Here is an 18,725-nt window from a genome sequence, read left to right as displayed (position 1 = left end):
CTTTGACCTAGGCAAAGTGTAGTCCTTGGACCAGCAGCATCAACATCATCTGGGAGCCTGACTGAACTGCAGAGTCTAAGGCTCCAGCCCAGATGGACCGAACCAGAGTCTCTAGGAGCAGGGCCCAGAAATCTGCGTTCCAACAACCCCTCCAGGTGATTCTAATGCACGCTAAAGTTTGAGAACCACTGCAGTGGCCTTGGACACAAGAAACTCTGTTGAAACTCAGAGAATCAAAATTTGAATCAAGAAGGAATTTTAGGCTCCACATGCAGGGGTTCAGGACAGCTATGCTGTACTCGCCCAAAGATTTCTGGTCTTTAGAAAGAAAGTACCATTGTGCTTATTTTGTATCAGTGAAAGAAAAAGAGTATTCAGGAAATGAACCCAGATACCCTTTGCCCTCTGTCTGTATTGCACCAAGCCTTGGCACCACATGTCCTTCTCATGATGTAAAGAAGTTGTCCTCCTCGATAATTACAGGGCCAACAGGGAACCTGTCTGCCACATGTGGATCAGGGCAGTGACTTAAAACAGAGTAATTATAGGATTAAGACTTTAAGGGTAGTTCATACTCTGAATTTCACCCATCAAAACATATCTTTCTAAATTTCAGGGAAGCAGCACCACTCATCAAGGTAAAGCCAATGTCAAGAGACTGGGCCACCATAAGGTGTCAGAATTTAGAGTCCCAGGGGCCTTGAACAAAGCCAGCCTTCAAATTTGTTTGGGTAGTCTTCTGATAGGTGAAGAATATCATACATATTTCAACTGTGTACCAGACACATGCTAAGCACTGCAGACATAGCAATGAAAAATAGAAAGAATGGGGGCATGGTATGACCTTTGCCTTTGGAATCAAAACCCAGTTCTGCCATTTATTTTTTATCATCTCCTAGAAAGGCCCTTTCTAGAAAGTCTCATAATCCTTATCTAATAAATAGAGGTATTTACACATACCTTTCAGGCTTGTAGCAATTAAGTGAGTTGATAAATGTAAAGTGCTTGGCACACAGTTACAATTCAGCAAGTGGTAGCTACTATCAGTAATGTATGGCTCAAACTTACATTTGTGATAACAAATTACTAACAACATGACATTGCCAATATTTGACCCACAAAGATGGCACTTTGGGATGGTTCAACTTTTTTGAAAAGGCTTGACCTAGGAGCTTACACTCTAGATGGGTAGGAGTTATCCAGGTGAAGCAGCATGCTGAGCAGAGGAAACAGCATTTGCAAGGACATGTATACCTGACCTGATACTGGGAACTTCTGAGGAGTTGGTGTGGTTAGAAGATCTCAATGGAATAGCAGCAGATGAGACTGGACCCATAATCAGGGCTAGAACAGAAGGGTGTTGTACGCCATGCAAAAGGTATTAAACTTGACCAAAAGGCCACAGGGAGTCTTGTTATTATTACTGATAGAGAAATAAGAATCACTAACAATTAAAATATGAGAATTAACACATTTTAGAATATTTTCCAAGCAGTATCTTAATGGCAGTACAGAATTCTGGTGCATAACATTCAAAAGTCTCTCCTAAAAGGGTATTTACAGAGCAGACCTGCAATGAATCAGCTACCATTGTTATTATTTACGTGCACCCTCTCCTTTTCCAAGTAAGGATTTGAAATGATCCATGAAATCTACATGATAAATAAGAATGGTTTTACAACTTATTTTGAGGTGGAACTTTCAGTTCCTTGGCCTCTTTAACTGTAATGATTTTTCTTTCTTTCTCTGTCAGTTACAAAGTACCCCCAGAGCTGATCACCACCACCTTGAAATTTCAATTCCTAACGTCCCATTCTTGGACCGCGTCACCTGATCTCTCTAGTCCCTACCTCGACAGCACTCATTCTCCTACATCCACTTGACCTTACAACTTCCTATTCATTAACCTTACCAATCACTCACTGTCCACCAGACTTCTCTCTCCCACCTTTTACTTCTGCCCTTGTCTAGCTTATTTCCATGGTGCAATCACTCCCTCACAGACACCCTCAATCCCCAGGCCTCATTTCTGTTTTCTTAGCCACAGAGCCAAGTCCATTTTTTTTGTAATTTTTTATTATGTTAATCACCACACATTACATCATTAGTTTTTGATGTAGTGTTCCATGATTCATTGTTTGTGCATAACACCCAGTGCTCCACGCAGAACGTGCCCTCTTTAATACCCATCACCAGGCTAACCCATCCCCCCACCCCTCTCCCCTCTAGAACCCTCAGTTTGTTTTTCAGAGTCCATCGTCTCTCGTGGTTCGTCTCCCCCTCCGACTTACTCCCCTTCATTCTTCCCCTCCTGCTATCTGCTTTTTTTTTAAACATATATTGTATTATTTGTTTCAGAGGTACAGGTCTGTGATTCAACAGTCTTGCACAATTCACAGCGCTCACCCTAGCACATACCCTCCCCAATGTCTATCGCCCAGCCACCCCATCCCTCCCACCCCCCACCACTCCAGCAACACTCAGTTTGTTTCCTGAGATTAAGAATTCCTCATATCAGTGAGGTCATATGATACATGTCTTTCTCTGATTGACTTATTTCGCTCAGCATAACACCCTCCAGTTCCATCCATGTCGTTGCAAATGGCAAGATCTCATTCCTTTTGATGAACCAAGTCCACTTTATCTATATTTTATCACTGAATTTGATGAAGAAAATCACAGAACTGGATTGACGGGCTTTAGGTGACATTCGAGATCACAAACATCACAGGAAGAGTCAACAATGACTTCCAGACTTACTCTTTCTTAAAAGGTTCCCGACCCTGTGAAAGGACTATTTCATGGCTTCTTCTCAAACACCTTGAGTCCCAGCAATTACCGTGCTTCACTGAGTAAAGAAAACCCATCCAATGAGAACCGCTCTCCTTCTTCTGTCCCCATAAAGCATACTTTCTCCCAACAGAGATCCATCCGCCCTCTGCCATTTCTGCTCGGGATGCAATCCTCTTTCACTCACACAAGGACTGCAGTCTTCCGTTCATCACCACCCAACAGACACCAGCTTTTCTTTTCTCTACTAGATCATTCCTGGAAGCACACACATGTTCTAGCCCTTCCCACTGCCTCCTTCATGTACTACCTTATGTCTCTGATCCCCTTTAGAGTATATCTTGAAAAGTTTGTCCACATTCACTGCCTCTACTACCACTCTTCCATACTATCTTTGACCAATTCCATCTGCCTTCTGTTCCTGTCTCCCTCTGTAATTTCTTTGGCCAGGTTTACCATGGCTTTCATACAGCCAAATGAGGCATACATCTTCTTTTTCTCATCCAATTTGATCTCTGAATGGTAGACTATTCCCTCCTTCTTGAACACTCTCCAAACTTGGTTGCATACCATTCCTTTAGTCTCTTTTCCTTCTATACTCAACTTCTACTTGCTTTCCAGGACTTGGTTCTGAGGATTCTCATGGCCATGATGTTCCTAGATCTCCTTTAACCCCCTGGTTTCAATACCATCTATGTCTTGATGACTCCCAAATTTATAATAGCAGCCCAGTCCTCTCTGAGTTCCAAACTTTACTCTCTCCTTGACATCTCCACTCAGATGTCCGTAAATTAACATGCCCATAACTGCATGCTTTACTCACTACCCTCTCTCCAAGCCTTTCTAGCATTAAGACTTTGTTCAATAAATGTCACCTGTATCTACTGATTTATGGAAACTGAGTCATCCTTGACTTTCCCCTCTCACTTCCATTAACGAGTCTCCTTCATACTTCATATATATCCATTTGACTTTGAGGCACCTCCTGGGAACCCCAATTGGACCAGGAGCACTATTTGAGTGCCCCTCAAAGAACTCATTTTCAAAACAGGACAAGAAATGCAGGCAAGGAGAAGACAAATAAGATAGAAAAGTAAAATGAGCTCAAAATTAAAGAGAGCTCCAGAAAGACTTGTCATAAGATCCTAAACAGTTAAAAGAGGATACCAGTTTGGCTCTGGGCTCCCTAGCAACAAAAGCAAAAAGAGAAAAAATATCATTGACCAGTAACCCATACAGTTCACAGATTAAAAACACACTGGTTGTTAGGAGAGACAGTTGCCAGAAGAGAAATTCTCTGTGGGAGCTCCAAGAAGCTCTGACCAATGCTTGGTCAGACAAGGTTCCCAATGAAGCCCACAGTAATGTTGTCCACTCCAGCTACAACCTTCGCAGGCTAAACGTGTTCAAACTACCCATAACAATCAGAGAACAAATCTGAGCAGTATGTGGCAATCCGCTGAAAGGAATGGAAACACAATCTCTCTGTTTCTCTCCACTCCCAGGAACACGTAGAAGGACCTGACCCTCAGGGTGAGTAACACACACAATCTCTACTCTTTTTTCCCTACCAGCAGTGTTAAATTTCACACGGATACCTACTGACCACAACTTGGGTCATGGCCCCGTGACCTGACTGGGGCAATAATATCCTCAGTCCCCTTCTCAGGGAAATCTTCCCTCCAGACTTGGGCATGGCGGGGGAGGTCATCAAAGGAAGCTGGCTTCTTTCTCCTTTTGCAAATCTGTTCATTTTGCAGTTAGCAAATGCTAATGGGATTCTCTAGTAAGGAAACAAACCAGAACAGAACTTCCTCCAGGGAGCTCAGAATTTTCAGTTCTCACAGGACTCTGTTAAGATTCACCACAGTCACACTTTAGAGCTCAAGGACTGGTTAACTCCTCCAGCCAAGCTCACTCTTTCCTCAAGCCACTGGAAGAAACAGGATGAAAGGCACAGCAACTCCTTTTGTGAGACTATGGACAAGCTGGGGACCAGGGTGAGACATGCTGTTTGAGAGGCAAGAAGGATCACTTTTGCTAGAATCACTATAGCTAGAAACTTTCTCTGCCTCAAGGATCCCTGCTCTGAGAGGCTTGTGCCATGAGGGGCTTCCCGAGGCACTTCCCTCATTTCATCAAAGATAGAGTCTATTTAAAAGCTGTGTGTCTCAACATTATTTTTAGCCTATTTTTCCCACTTAACACATGCCACTGCAACATTATTCAATATCACGACCTATCTTTCAAAGATTCACGTCACTTTCAAGATTAGGGGCTCATGGGTGACTTGGTTAAGCGTTTGCCTTCGGCTCAGGTCATGATCTCAGGGTCCTGGGATTGAACGCCCCGTCGGGCTCCCTGCTCAACAGCAAGTCTGCTTCTCCCTCCCTCTCTGTCCCTCTACCCACTTGTGCTCTCTCTCTCAAATAAATAAAATCTTTAAAAATATGACATAGATTAAAATACTTTTCCTTTATTTCAAGTTGAAAAGTCTTTTCAGCTCAGGTCATCATTCCAGGGTCCTGGGATCTAGTCCCACATCGGGTTACTTGCTCAGCAGGGAGCCTGCTTCTCCCTCTGCCTGCCGCTCCCCCTGCTTGTGCTCTCTGACAAATAAATAAATAAAAATCTTTAAAAGGAAAAAAAAAAAAAAAAGGAGGCTGTGCTTGGCTCCAAAGCCAGCCTCCCCAGCAGGCATCTGCTGGAGAATCTTGATGGTGGTGCTGCCCAACCTCACCAAGCTCCACTTTCCCCATCTGTAAATTGAGAACATGGATACCAACCTCCCAGGGCTCTCAAAATTGAGAAAGCTGAAGTGCCTGGAACAAGGCAAATGCTGAATAAATTGCAGGAGTTATTAGAAAACAGCGTACTATTTAATTTGGGGCTACGGTGCGAGACATTTCACAAATACGATCTCATTTAAATCTGCCAACTCCACAAGGTTTTAGACTAGATCAACACTGCCCAATAGATTTTCCATGATGCAAACGTTGGCGATGACAGCCCAACATGGTAGCCAGGAGAACCACATGGGGCCATGAAACACGTGAAATGTAGCTAGTGCAGCAAAGGTAAATTTTTAATTTTAATTTTTTATTTAAATAGCCACAGGTGGTTAGTGGTTACCACATTGGACAACACAGTTGTAGAAGAGGAAAATTTTTCAGCAAAGAGTAATTTTTTTTTTTTTTTTTTTTTTACAGATTTTATTTATTTGACAGAGAGAGACACAGCGAGAGAGGGAACACAAGCAGGGGGAGTGGGAGAGGGAGAAGCAGGCTTCCCGCGGAGCAGGGAGCCCGATGCGGGGCTCGATCCCCGGACCCTGGGATCATGACCTGAGCCGAAGGCAGACGCTTAATGACTGAGCCACCCAGGCGCCCCAAAGAGTAAATTCTTTAAAGCCACAGTTGATAAGTAACAGACCAGGGACGCAAACTGGTTTCTTGGATTCCAGAGCCCACGCCTATTCTACTTCGTCAGCACTGACCAAACAGGTCCCCCTCTGCCTATCACCAATGGCTTACTGGATGGTCAGTAAATCAATACTGCTTTTGTAGGCTCCACCTCTGGAGACACATGGGGCTCACTGTCCTTGTTTCCTGGTTTGTTAAGAACTGATGGGAAGAAAAAAAATGACTTTATTAAGGTTGGAGAGAGACAAGGGACATCTAAGTTAGGGAAAAGCCACTAGAGGGTCTTATCAAACATCAATAATGTTATAAACCACTACCACGAAAACAGATGAGCTTGGGAGGGGCCTCAGGCTGGGGACTCAGGTGGAGTCTGGGGTAGTTCACCAAGAGCTCCTGCTTTTAATCAGATCCTGGAATCTCAGAGCCCAAGGGAGGCTACATGGCCTATTTATTTCAGTTCTTCATTCCAGAGCAATTGGCTAAGCTCTGGCGCTAGCTGTAACAGATCTTCTCTGATTCTGCACAAACACTTCCTCTCTCAGATAGAATCACAATTTTTTTTTTTCTTTTTCAAGTTAGAACTAAAGCCCTTGGTGATGACATTCTGTCATCAGAATGATTTATAGACTGCTGTAGCAGATGGGTTCTCAAGTTGTTTTTACCCTCATGGGTCTAGTTTCCCCTTGGAAGGATCCAGAATGTTCATTTCACTTGTTAATCTTCCTTCTAATTTATAGACCCCTTGAGATGATGGGGCTCTGGGCTTCTCGGCTCACATTCCACAGGGGAGCAGGAGAACACTGGTTATGGCTGCCCCGCCACGGACCCTTGTGTTGTGCTATCACCTTGTGAAGAGATCTGTCAGATAACATAAGACCATTTGCAGCTTTTGTGTTCCCTGCCACGGCCTTGGATCCTTTGGACAGAATGTCCGTCCTGGGTTACGCTGTTCAAATTTAATATAGACATTTGCTCCTCTCTCTGATGCTCAGCCAGAAACCAAGAGGGGTATACAGTTTTGGTGTCGTAAAAAGCACCCAAGACTTGTCTGTGGCACCTACTGCCCAAAGTTCTGCTTCTGTGCCATGGCGCCACCTGCCCCTAGCGGAGATGTGCAGTGCTCACTGAGCACCCACCGGGTGATGCTCCCTGCATTTCGTACACATTAACCTACTCATCTCCTCACACTCCTACAAGGGAGCTACTACACTTATTCCTGTTTTAGAGAGAAGGCCGTCGAGGCGAAGGAAGCGTCTTGCCCAGGATGGTATAGCTGCTGGGGCAGAGCTGGGATCCTTGGCTCCACGGAAGCACACACCTGAATCACACCTGCATCAAGGCCGGTAAGTAAGAGTGACACTGTTGGGGCGGGGGGCAGGTGACTACTCAGCAGTCACATCTGGAGGCCCCACTGTTCTCCTTGTCGCTGAATGCGGGCAGCCATCACTAGGGTTAGAGGGCGCTGGAAGCTTCTTAGGTTTAATTACCACGTTTCTTGAGGCCTCCCTGTGATGCCCAGCCCCCCCGCCCCAGCCGTAATTTATTACAGGGTTGTGATGGAGGGGTGTTTTCCACCGTCTCGCATCGAGTCCGAGCGTGTTCTAGGATCCTAGTACCAAGGAAAATGGTCTGTCCTGGTCTGCTGCTTCCCTTGCAATCTATTGGACACGGTGAGCCCTATGACTGCATTTCCTCTGGCCACCAGGATCACAAGTAGCCACTCTGCAGTCACTTATTCCAACATTACGGAACGTTTTTTGCTGCCCATAGAGTGGCTGCTTGCTAATTTTGCCTCTAATTTGATGTCCTTCACATGGCTCCCCCCCCTTCAGCCTAAATCTCAGTTCCATTCAATTTATCTAGTTGTACATATTTCTGCATGACAGCTTACTTTGGAATAGGGAAGAAATGTGTATAAATAAGCATAAAAACCACTTCAAGAACACCAGAGGGGCGCCTGGGTGTTAAGGGTCTGCCTTTGGCTCAGGTCATGATCTCAGGGTCCTGGGATCAAGTCCCACATCGGGCTCCCTGCTCAGCAGCAAGTCTGTTTCTCCCACTTCCTCTGCCTCCCACCCCCTGCTCATGCTCTCTCCATCAAGTATATAAATAAAATCTTAAAAAAAAAAGAACACCAGAAACTACTGGGCATTTTACATTGGTTTTAGGGTCAGATAGACCAGATCCGACTATGGCTGGACACCTATAAGCTTATTTGAGCTCCATTTCTTCATCCCCAAAAGCACAGATAACCAAAAATAATTGCCCATTTCACAGGTTACCTTTGGGCACTCAAGTGCTTGATGCATAATCTGAACCCAGTAAATTACCACTGATTATTAATAACACAGTAATAGTAATTATTATAATGCTCGCAGTATCAATTACGATTCATCATCCAAGAACAAAGGAGGTAAATACCACCACCACTCCCATATGGATAAGTAAACTGATCCTAACTGACATTAGCAAGTTGCCCAAGAGGACACAGATAATAAGCAGCGAGTTACATCCACATTGTGACAGGAAGAGCATTTCTGTTATGTGGATCCTTATGAGCATTGGTACCACGGTGTGCTCATTTCCACTGATCCAGAATGCACATCTGGGGGTTTAAGCATGGCGGAAACCCAGAGTTTGTACATTACTATTGCCCTAGACTCAGTAAAGTTTCTGTTTTCACCCAAGGAGGTCAGGTTGTGCTTCTTCTCTGCCCAAGCCAGCCTCAGGCTACATCAGGCACAGAGGGTCTGTCTTCAGAACACAGTTTTAGCTTCTACCCTCTTCATGGGCCATGTTGGTGAGTAGTGACTAAAGGAGATAATGTGGGGCTTGGGCGCCCCCCGCCCTGAACCTCCCTGACATGGCAGATCACACTCTCAGATGATGAGAGGGCAATCCGGGGAATTACTTGGCAGACTTCACAAGGTGCTAGAGACCTGCTGTCTATCCTGGCTTCTGAATTCCATAGACACAAAAATGAAAATTTCTCTCCCTCCATAACCAACCGTGAGCACCTAACTTGCTCATTTCAATGATAAAGTGAACCCTTATCCTGGTATCAAGTGGAAAGTTTTAATCCATTCATTTCATCTTTTTCTTTCTCCAGAAATAAAGAATATCACCAACTTCCCAAGTGACCTGGGTGTGGAAGAGTCGATGAAGGATACTGAAAAGCAGCAAGGGGAAAACATACCTTTCCTGATCTTTCATGTTCTGTATTTTTAAAAACCTTGAAATTTGGCCCATGATACTTATTAACAAGATCTCTGACATCTCCTTGGCTGGGAGGATTTGTGGTCAGCTCAAGGAGGGTTTGGATTTGGGAGGAAGGGAGGGAGGACGTGCATGGATGAGCCACCTAAGAGTCAACCTCTTGTTTCTGACTGCTTAAAGTATGGTCATGAGTAGTCATGAATTCCCACTTTCCCTTTTACTTCCAGATAAAGATGTTAAATCCCTGGGACTCATTTTTTAAGGTCTGTCGGTTTGAGATTCTAAACTCTTTGTGTCTGTCTCTGTCCCTCTCCCTCCCTGAAGCATCTCCGATGTGGGGATTCTGAAGCCAAATCTGGGATGTTCACACTCGGAGATAGCTCTTGTGTTGTGTTGTGGCAGGACAATGGGCCAGGCTCCCTTATTCTTGCCATGGGATACCTGAAACAATTATTCCTGGGATATTCAGTGAACAACTGCTCAGCTTGCAGAAGGAAGAACAAAGTCAACAAAACATGCTTTCAGGAGGAGTGGGTGGTAACTGAAAGTAACTCACTTGGACAGGAAAACCGTCATGTTAGTCAAAACTTAGCAACTTAGTAGCCTTAGCAACTAAAATAAGGAGAAATTAAAGAAGACCAATTTATACAGAGCCAGAGAGGAAAATAATTGTTTTTGTAATAGATATTTACAACAAATATTAAAATAAAAAATGTGCCCTTCCTCCCATCTCCTCCCCCAACCCCCAGAGACTCTCTCTCTTGAACAAACCACAGTCGGGCTCCTCTGAATCTTCTTCCCAACTAGACATCCACTTTGGGACTTCCATGTCTGTCTTTGCAGTGATCGATTTTATCAGGAATCCTGCTAAGTTGCTTTAGCCAGAATCTCCCACCTTCAATATCCGAGCACCTTTGATATCTAATCAGGTGCCTCAACCTCCACCATCTCCAGGTAACCTCCACCTGCTCTTTGGCTATAAACCCCCCTTTCCTCCTTGTATTCAGAGTTGAACTCAACCTCTCCCCAAGTACTGTATACCCCCCACTGTAGTAGTCTCTTGAACACAGTCTGCCCATTCATTCTTTAACAAGTGTCAGGAATAACTTTTTTTTAACGACACCCCCCTCCAATAATTCTAAAAACAACAGGAAATGTGCTTTGCAGATGGGCTTGAAGCATGACCACAAGCTGGAAAATCCTTTCCAGTAAAGCACTTCTAATTAAACCACAATTTGTTCCAGAAAAATAAACTGCACTGAGCAAATGATCAGAAAATACTACACAGGGGGCACCTGGGTGGCTCAGTCGGTTAAGTGTCTGAGTCCTGGTTTCCACTTTGGTTCTGATCTCAGGGTCGTGAGATCAAGCCCTGTGTTGGGCTCTGCACTGGGCATGGAGCCTGCTTAAGATTCTCTCTCTCCTCCCTTTGCACCTCCCCTCCACCCTGCTCACACTCACTTGCGCTCTCTTAAAAAAAAAAAAAAAAAAAAGAAAGAAAGACAGTGACGGAGAAGACATATATCTGAAGAAGCAGGTCAGGGAAAGAATGTTTTCAGCTATTGCTACCTGGAGATGTTAGCCCAAGTTGAACAGAGTCATTGAAAGGAATCTCAACAGACATCCATAAAATTGCCCTCAAAATGTATGCATTTTCTACTTAAATAATTCAGCTTTTTAAAAAAATGCCTATCTAGACATTGGGTAGGGTATGTGCTATGGTGAGCGCTGTGAATTGTGTAAGACTGTTGAATCACAGATCAGTACTTCTGAAACAAATAGTACAATATATGTTAAGAAAAAAAAAGAAGAAGATAGCAGGAGGGGAAGAATGAAGGGGAGTAAGTCAGAGGGGAAGACGAACCATGAGAGACAATGGACTCTGAAAAACAAACAGCGTTCTAGAGGGGAAGGGGGGTAGGGGGATGGGTTAGCCTGGTGATGGGTATTTTTTTTTTTTTTAAAGATTTTATTTATTTATTTGAGAGAGAGAGAGAATGAGAGTTAGAAAGCACGAGAGGGAAGAGGGTCAGAGGGAGAAGCAGACTCCCTGCTGAGCAGGGAGCCCGATGTGGGACTCGATCCCGGGACTCCAGGATCATGACCTGAGCCGAAGGCAGTCGCTTAACCAACTGAGCCACCCAGGCGCCCTGGTGATGGGTATTAAAGAGGGCACATTCTGCATGGAGCACTGGGTGTTATGCACAAACAATGAATCATGGAACGCTACATCAAAAACTAATGATGTAATATATGGTGATTAACATTAACAATAAAAAAATTAAAAAAAATGCCTATCTTTACACTAACTGCGTCATTCCCTTCCACTTTGTCTTCTGAAATAGCTTCCATTTGGGCCTCAAAGATACAGTCCCACAGGAGCTTAGGGCCCATCCTGGCTCTATCACTTTTTATTGTCTCAAAGAAGCGCAGAAATTACTGGAACATGCACACAAGGGCTACTGCTATCACCTCGAGAATTCTGCAGTGAGCACAGAGCTGTAGAAAATTGCAGATCTGAAGGTTTAGCATATGACTGTTCTACACCAAAGGGGGGCTGCTGCTTGGGGGAAGGGGAAAGGAAGCAGGGGCAGGCAGGGAGAGCCATGGGGCAAGACTAAAACCTGTGAGAAGAGAGGAGAGAGGAAGGGTCTCTGACTGCACTATGGCTCTGACAACGTCTCCACCAGGCGGATGGAATTCCCGAAGCAAGGACTGCCCACCAGCCTCATCCCGGGCAGACAGGGGCCAGCTCCAGAATCTCTGCCATGTCACTCACTGGCTAGGAACCTCATTATGAACGCTGTAAGGGTGCCAAAGCTGCGGCAGCTGGAGGCTGTCTACTGACCACACGGCTCGTGGCGGGGTCCAATGGAAGGAGAGGTCAGTGGCGTACTTCCATGACTGCCACAGGCAGATCTCTTGCTAACCCTTCTCCAGATCCCCACCCCCGAAAAGGACCTCCAGTTCCAGTTCCTTGGTACACTTAAAATTCCTTAAAAATTAGGAACCATTTAAATAACAAAAAAAATTTGAGTCCCAGATATGTAGCTAAGGAATTGCTGGATCACTGTGGGTGCTTATTAGCAACTGTTGGGTGACGAATGATTTCCCTGCTGGGAATATAGCAGTAAATAAAAACAAAGGATCTGCTCTCATGGCTTATATTCTAGGGGGAATTTGGATAATGAACAAAAAATAGTGTATCAGGAAACTGATAAATGTGAAGGTAAAAAAATCTAAAAGGGTACGGGTGATGTGTGATTTTTTTGGGGGAAGGGGGTGGGTGTGCTGATAAAATAGGGGGAAGAGCAGTCCAGAGAGAGAACTGCAAGTGCAAAGGCCCTGAGGCTGAAGTGTGCCCAGTGTTTGCAGGGAACATCAATGGGACAGGAGGGTGACGGGTCATGTAGAGGGATTATAGGCCATAGGAAGGAATTTGGAAATTATTTGAAATGAGCTGGAAAGCCCCTGAAGGTTTCAACCAGAAGAGAGGTATATCTAACTCACATTCTAAAAATACCCATCTTAATTATTTCTCATAATGGCTCTGTGATGTAGGTACCATCACCCGCATTTTTTCAGACAAGGAAGCTATGGCTTAGTGCTCAGTGGGTTTAAGACTGGTTTACAGTCCCATTTCTTGAGGTGCAAGCCAAAGTTAAAGCGATTTCTGTTTAAATCCCAACCCATGCCCTTAACCAACTATGTGTATTTCAAACTCTTCAAGAAAGAGCTCTCTGGCTGAGGTTTTTACCCTAAACACCACCTAGTACAAACCCTTTCTTCGTTCGCAAATAGTACCCTGGCAGCTTGACTTTGGTGAGGATCCAAACACTAGGCTCCTTTTTGCATTTCACCAGTTAGGATCCTCTGCCTTTTTAGGTACCTGGGAGAAGAGAATCCACAGCAGGAGAGCAGTAGGGGTGCCAGCAAAACTGTCCTCAGGGGAACTCCTGAGCAGAAAGATCATGGCGGCCTCGAGACCTGGGAAACCATACTGGCTCAGCCAACACACGCATCACATGTTTCTGACAAGGTACCATTTCAGAGGTAACTGCTTCCTATTTATGGCTTCAAGAGTAAGGAGTTTAAAAACATGTGTTTAGGAATCTATCCATATTAAGTATTAAAAGACGGGCTTCCCCACTGAGGATATTTTATGTCTACTTTCATTGATTGAAAGAAAATATCATGTTCCTTCCATACAGTACATTTTACCTAGTTTCCCCGCACCCACACAAAAAATTGGAGACTAAAAAAGTCCTGGTTAATACTTGTCTATCCTTAAAGACTGATCTTCATTGATTATAAGGTAGAGGTATTAGTGTTCTGAGGGGCACTTATTTGATGTGAGGGGCAAATATATGAAAAATAAATTCTTGGGGCACCTGGGTGGCTCAGTGGGTAAGTGTCTGCCTTTGGCCCAGGTCATGAAACCATGATCCCATGGGAGCAAGCCCCATGTCAGGCTCCCTGCTCAGTGGGGAATCTGCTACTCCCTCTCCCCCTCTCCTTACTCCTTCTCTCTTTCTCGCTCATTCTCTCTCAAGTAAATAAAATTGTAATAAATAAATTACATAAATAAATAAATAAATAAATTTCTTTCCATCCTCATTTCCTTAAAAGAATCAAAATAAGAACTCCTGGATATAGTAATACAGTATTTATGGTCTGAAATAGATAAAGCAAATAGGTTACTAATAAAGTTAAGTAGCTTCCATTACTATGTGTATGTGTGTATCCATAAATAATTTTTAAACACCCTACATATCTTCAGAGAACTGTAGGAGAAGAAAACATGTTGGGGCACCTTCAGCTCAGGTCATGATCCCAGGGTGCTGGGATCAAGCCCCACATCGGGCTCCTCACTCAATGGGGAGTCTGCTTCTCCCTCTGCCCCTCCACCTGGCTCATGCTCTCTCTTTCAAATAAATAAAATCGTAAAAAGAAAAAAGTTTTCCTTAATCCTCTCAAGGTCCCTGACTAGGTCTGAGAATTAAACTGACAAAGACAGATCAGCAACAGAAAAGCATGCAAATTTATTTACTGTAAGTTATATGTATAATAAAAAGAACCACAGGCCCCAAATGAAGTCACTTATGGTAAGGCCCTTGTCAGCAAACCAAGACTTAATACCTAAACTAACTGCAGTTTCAACCCCAAAAGTAAGGTGGCCTGTAACCAGCCAACCTGGAGTTTCAGGGTCAGCACTAAGAGGCAGCCCACTGATAGGCCCCTTCCGTTCCCCTTAGGAAGGCAACTTTGCCTAAAACAATGCGTTCTTTGCTAATAATTCCCCTTTTTCCATTTCCTCTCTGCTTTTAAAAACCTTTCCCTTCCTGCAGCTCAACAGAGCTTCTTTCTATTTGCTGGATGGATTGCTGGGATGCTACCCAGTTTGTGAATTGCTTAATAAAGCCAATTTGATCTTCACATTTACTTGGATGAATTTTGTTTTTTTAACATGTGACATGGGAGTCTGCATAAGAAAATGAACACCAGAAAAAATGGCTAAACCTGAGTATTTTTGTGTTAGGTTTGATGAAGCGTGGACAGTCATTTAGAAATAGGATAGGTCAAGGAGTACGAGGTTAAGTGTAGTAAATTGGGGGGGTGTGTGTCTTAGGAAGGCCTGTTTGTTCAAATTCTTCTTGGAGTACCTTTGTCACTGGAGATATGGATGCTTCTTTCTTGTAGGTATAGGGAGGGCACCTCTCACATGTGGTGCCCTGCTTTTGGGAGTGGGGGAGGAGGAGGGATGATTCAGAATGACCTTCAAAGTCCTTTCACTTAAAATATTCAACATACCAAGGTGCCATATTTTGAACTTCATCATTTGCAAATGGCAGCCATTTCAAGGTCCCAAGTCATAATGCAGGTAGCTGCGATTTATGTGTATTCTCTTTGTCAATACGTCAGTTCTGGAGACAGTCTCCATCGATCACTACAGGTTGAATAGTAGGCAATTCCTTAATTGATTTAGGCTTCTCTTTCCTCTGTATAATGTGGAAAATAATCTCATTTAATCCTTAACACCATCTGAGGGTTTAAAAGAAGATGACTGATGTCAAGGGCTTAGCATGCTGAAGAGCGAAATAAAATCTGATACGTTCAACTCCTCTGGAAAAAGGAAAGTTTCTTTTACTCAACAGTCCCCTCCCCTTTATCTGCCTTGCTTGTTTGGGGGAAATCAGCTGTAAAGAACTGAAATGTATTTAATTTTTTTTCCCCTCTAAGGAAATCCAAAACTCCCTGACTTGCTCTGTGCCTCGTGGTTCTCCAACTTAAGCTGCATCATCAGAATCACCCTGGAGGCTCTCCCTTAAAACAGGGATTGCTGGAGCTCGCCCCCAGAGTTTCTCATTTGGCAGGTCTGGGGTGGGGCCTGAGAATTTGCATTTCTAACAAGTGCTCCAGGTGCTGCTAATGCAGCTGGTCAAGAAACGTAATTGTATTACTCAAGAAGAGACTTGAAGATGATTTACTTTAACACATGCTGTATATTTCACTTGACTGTTCATTTGTTCACCCTTGAATGAACTCTATTAATTCATTGGCTAGACCACACGCATTAACAGAGCGCACTCCCAAAGAGAATGCACCAAGGGAATGCATCCTTTGGGCCTCTTCACCATCAGCCTGGAGATCCACAAGGCTGCACTCATCCACCCGAATGAAATGCCTGCCTTCGCCACTGTTCACCTGCTCACCTACAGTCACAGACACGGCTAGAAGGAACTAATACTGAGCATTTTCCTATTTACACTTCAGCTTGAATAGAAGCAACAAGGAACTAGCACCTAAGTGTCTTCTCAGCCCCTGTTTTTTAATTTTATTGGCTCATTATTTATACACTTTCCTCGTATATTGTTTTGTTGTGTTTCCACCTGCTCCTCGTAAATCTATGCCACCCCAGATTTCTTTCTCTAGTTTCCTAGTGGATGTGTCTCATGTCTTCCAGGAATAAGCAGACCTTCCTGCACCCTTGAATAGCATGCATCTCAAGTCATAGACTTTTCCATGAGACTGGCTCAGATGCTATTTCATGGGTGAGATGCTTCTATTCCTCCAGGGGAATAGTTATCTTCTATCCTTGTGAAGAAATGAAGAAAAGCAAACCCAAGGAAACTTCATGGAGAGGAAAAACATAAAATTGAAAAGTGTAATAAGGAAAAGCAAACCAAACTGGAGCATCTTATAGAAAAGAAAGACCAAAGTGGTTGATAGAGAAAAAGGAAAAGAAGTGGAGAATGACTAAACTAAAAATAAAATAAGACAGTTGTAAGGGCAAATGATGAGCTCCAAGTAACTACCTGAACCTGAAAGTATCCTTACCACCCAAACTAACGTGTTATTCATTTCTGTTTAACATTATTTGTCTTTTGAGCAAGGTGTCTGCAAACTACAGCTTGTGGGTCAAATCCAGCATACCCCCATTTTTAAAAATAAAATTTCATCGGAACATAGCCCATTCATTCAATTATGGATTGTCTGTTCTGTGACTGCTTCTGTGCCACAAAGTTGAGTATTTGTAACAGAGACCTTATGGCTTATCTAGCCTGATAAAGTATCTAGTCCCTTGCAGGAAAAGTATGTTGACTGCTGTCCTAAGCCTTTCACCATGTGATGACCGACTACATAAAGAGCACCTAAGAGAACTGTGGTTGATCACAAAAACAGCCCAAACCTTCATGCCTCCCTGCATCCACACCCCTTGCAATGCGACTTATAGCTTCTCCCATCAAGAGGTGGAGTGCATGTCCCCACTCCTTGAGTCTGGATTGGTCTTGTGATTGCTTTGGTCTAAAAAATGCAGCAAAAACACGGCTGACCTCAAGAGACAGCAAGCCTCACCTGCTGGCAGAAGGATGACAGATCAGGTGGACCGGAGAAGGTCTCACTAATAAGGCCACCTGAAATCAGCCAGCCCCAAGTCAGCCCAGCAGACACCTGAGTGAGCCCAGCTGAGCCCCACCCGATGGCTGACCCACAGAATCACAGACTATATAAATGGTTGCTATCTTAAACTTTGGGATTGGAATACATCACTCCCAAATATGCCACTTGGGCATATGGATTATGGTGAACTGAAAATAACTGAGAATCAACAGATGCAGAAAGAGGCCTCCTCGAAGCTTCCCTTATCTGATTAAAAGCAGAAACTTTTGAGAAATGAAGGTGGCCATAAATTCACTCTCCAGGGAGTTTTATGGGCATGAAGACAGCCGGCACCAAGGTGAGTCTGCACAAACAAACCTTATTAAAATAACCTCTATCTTCCATTAGTTTCCCTATATATATATATATATCTGCCTTCCCACAATTTATTGCCCCTAGAAGCCCAAATCCCCTTTCCCTTTATCTGGTCGCTTCTCCACAATTTATCATCTTTTGTTAAGATGGTATGTAAGCTTCTGAGTCTACCCATTTCTTTGGGTTTTCACTTTCCTGTGAAGCCCCTGTGCCTGTAAAAATAGTAACATCAATAAAATTTGTATGCCTTTTCTCCTGTCCATCTGGCTTTTGTCAGCTTAATTTGCTAGCCCCAGCCACTGAACCTAAGAGGGCAGAGGAAAGCTTGGCCCTGCTATGTCTTTAAGCTTTGGCGTGCTGTGTTGTAACATCACAGCAAAAGTTGATAGAATTATTGACCAATCACTGATCCTTTTATACCCTTGTCTCTTCACTCCTCTAACTCATGCCTTTCTTCCCTTTTAGGCTTCAAAGCTCCTTCCAGATTTGACGTCCTATCTCCTAGTGGGACTTCAAATCAGGCTCACACTTGTTCTCCTTGCTATAACTTTACCTGGTGGTCAGCCAAGCCTGACCTCTGGTTATTTCTCCTTGGGGCAACTGTCTCTTACAGTTCTAATACTTTTAGACTTCTTCGTCTCCAAATCCTTGGATTAGCGCTCTGGAAAAACCTCTCATTTAACACACACGTTTTCATTGCTCTCATCAAGGCACACTTCCTTTTTACCAAGGGCAGCGGTTCCTTCCTGCAGCTTCCACACTCAGAGGCAGAGAGTGACAGAGGGCGGGTCCGCAAACTCTGTGATTTAAAATTGCTCCTCTAACCTTACCCACAAGTAAAGGAGCAAATGTGCACCAGGGATCTATGCAGTGAAAACCTGGGATTATCCTGGGCTTCTGTTAATTAATCCCTCACTCTTAAGTTAAGGTAGAAAATCAAAGAGGGGAGAGGTTCAAGCCATTTATTGGCAGAAACATTAGAAGTCTGATTATTTATGCCAAGAGTTTGCACTGCTATCTCTTGAGTTACTGGCTGAACAT

At 43.8% G+C, this 18,725-nt stretch overlaps 1 protein-coding gene across 15 annotated transcripts in view; it reads right to left on the bottom strand.

The window, feature by feature from the left end:
- The window catches only part of PLCB4 (phospholipase C beta 4), a 414,054-nt gene that overhangs the window by 145,339 nt on the left and 249,990 nt on the right, over window positions 1–18,725 (bottom strand). The window lies entirely within an intron of this gene.

This window comes from Callorhinus ursinus, unplaced genomic scaffold (assembly GCF_003265705.2).
Source record: "Callorhinus ursinus isolate GAN/ISIS: 27379988/994484 unplaced genomic scaffold, GSC_fseal_2.0 scaffold29, whole genome shotgun sequence".
Taxonomy (NCBI): Eukaryota; Metazoa; Chordata; class Mammalia; order Carnivora; family Otariidae; genus Callorhinus; species Callorhinus ursinus.
Note: the sequence above shows the minus strand (reverse complement) of the source record. Positions and strands in the feature narration are given on the sequence as shown.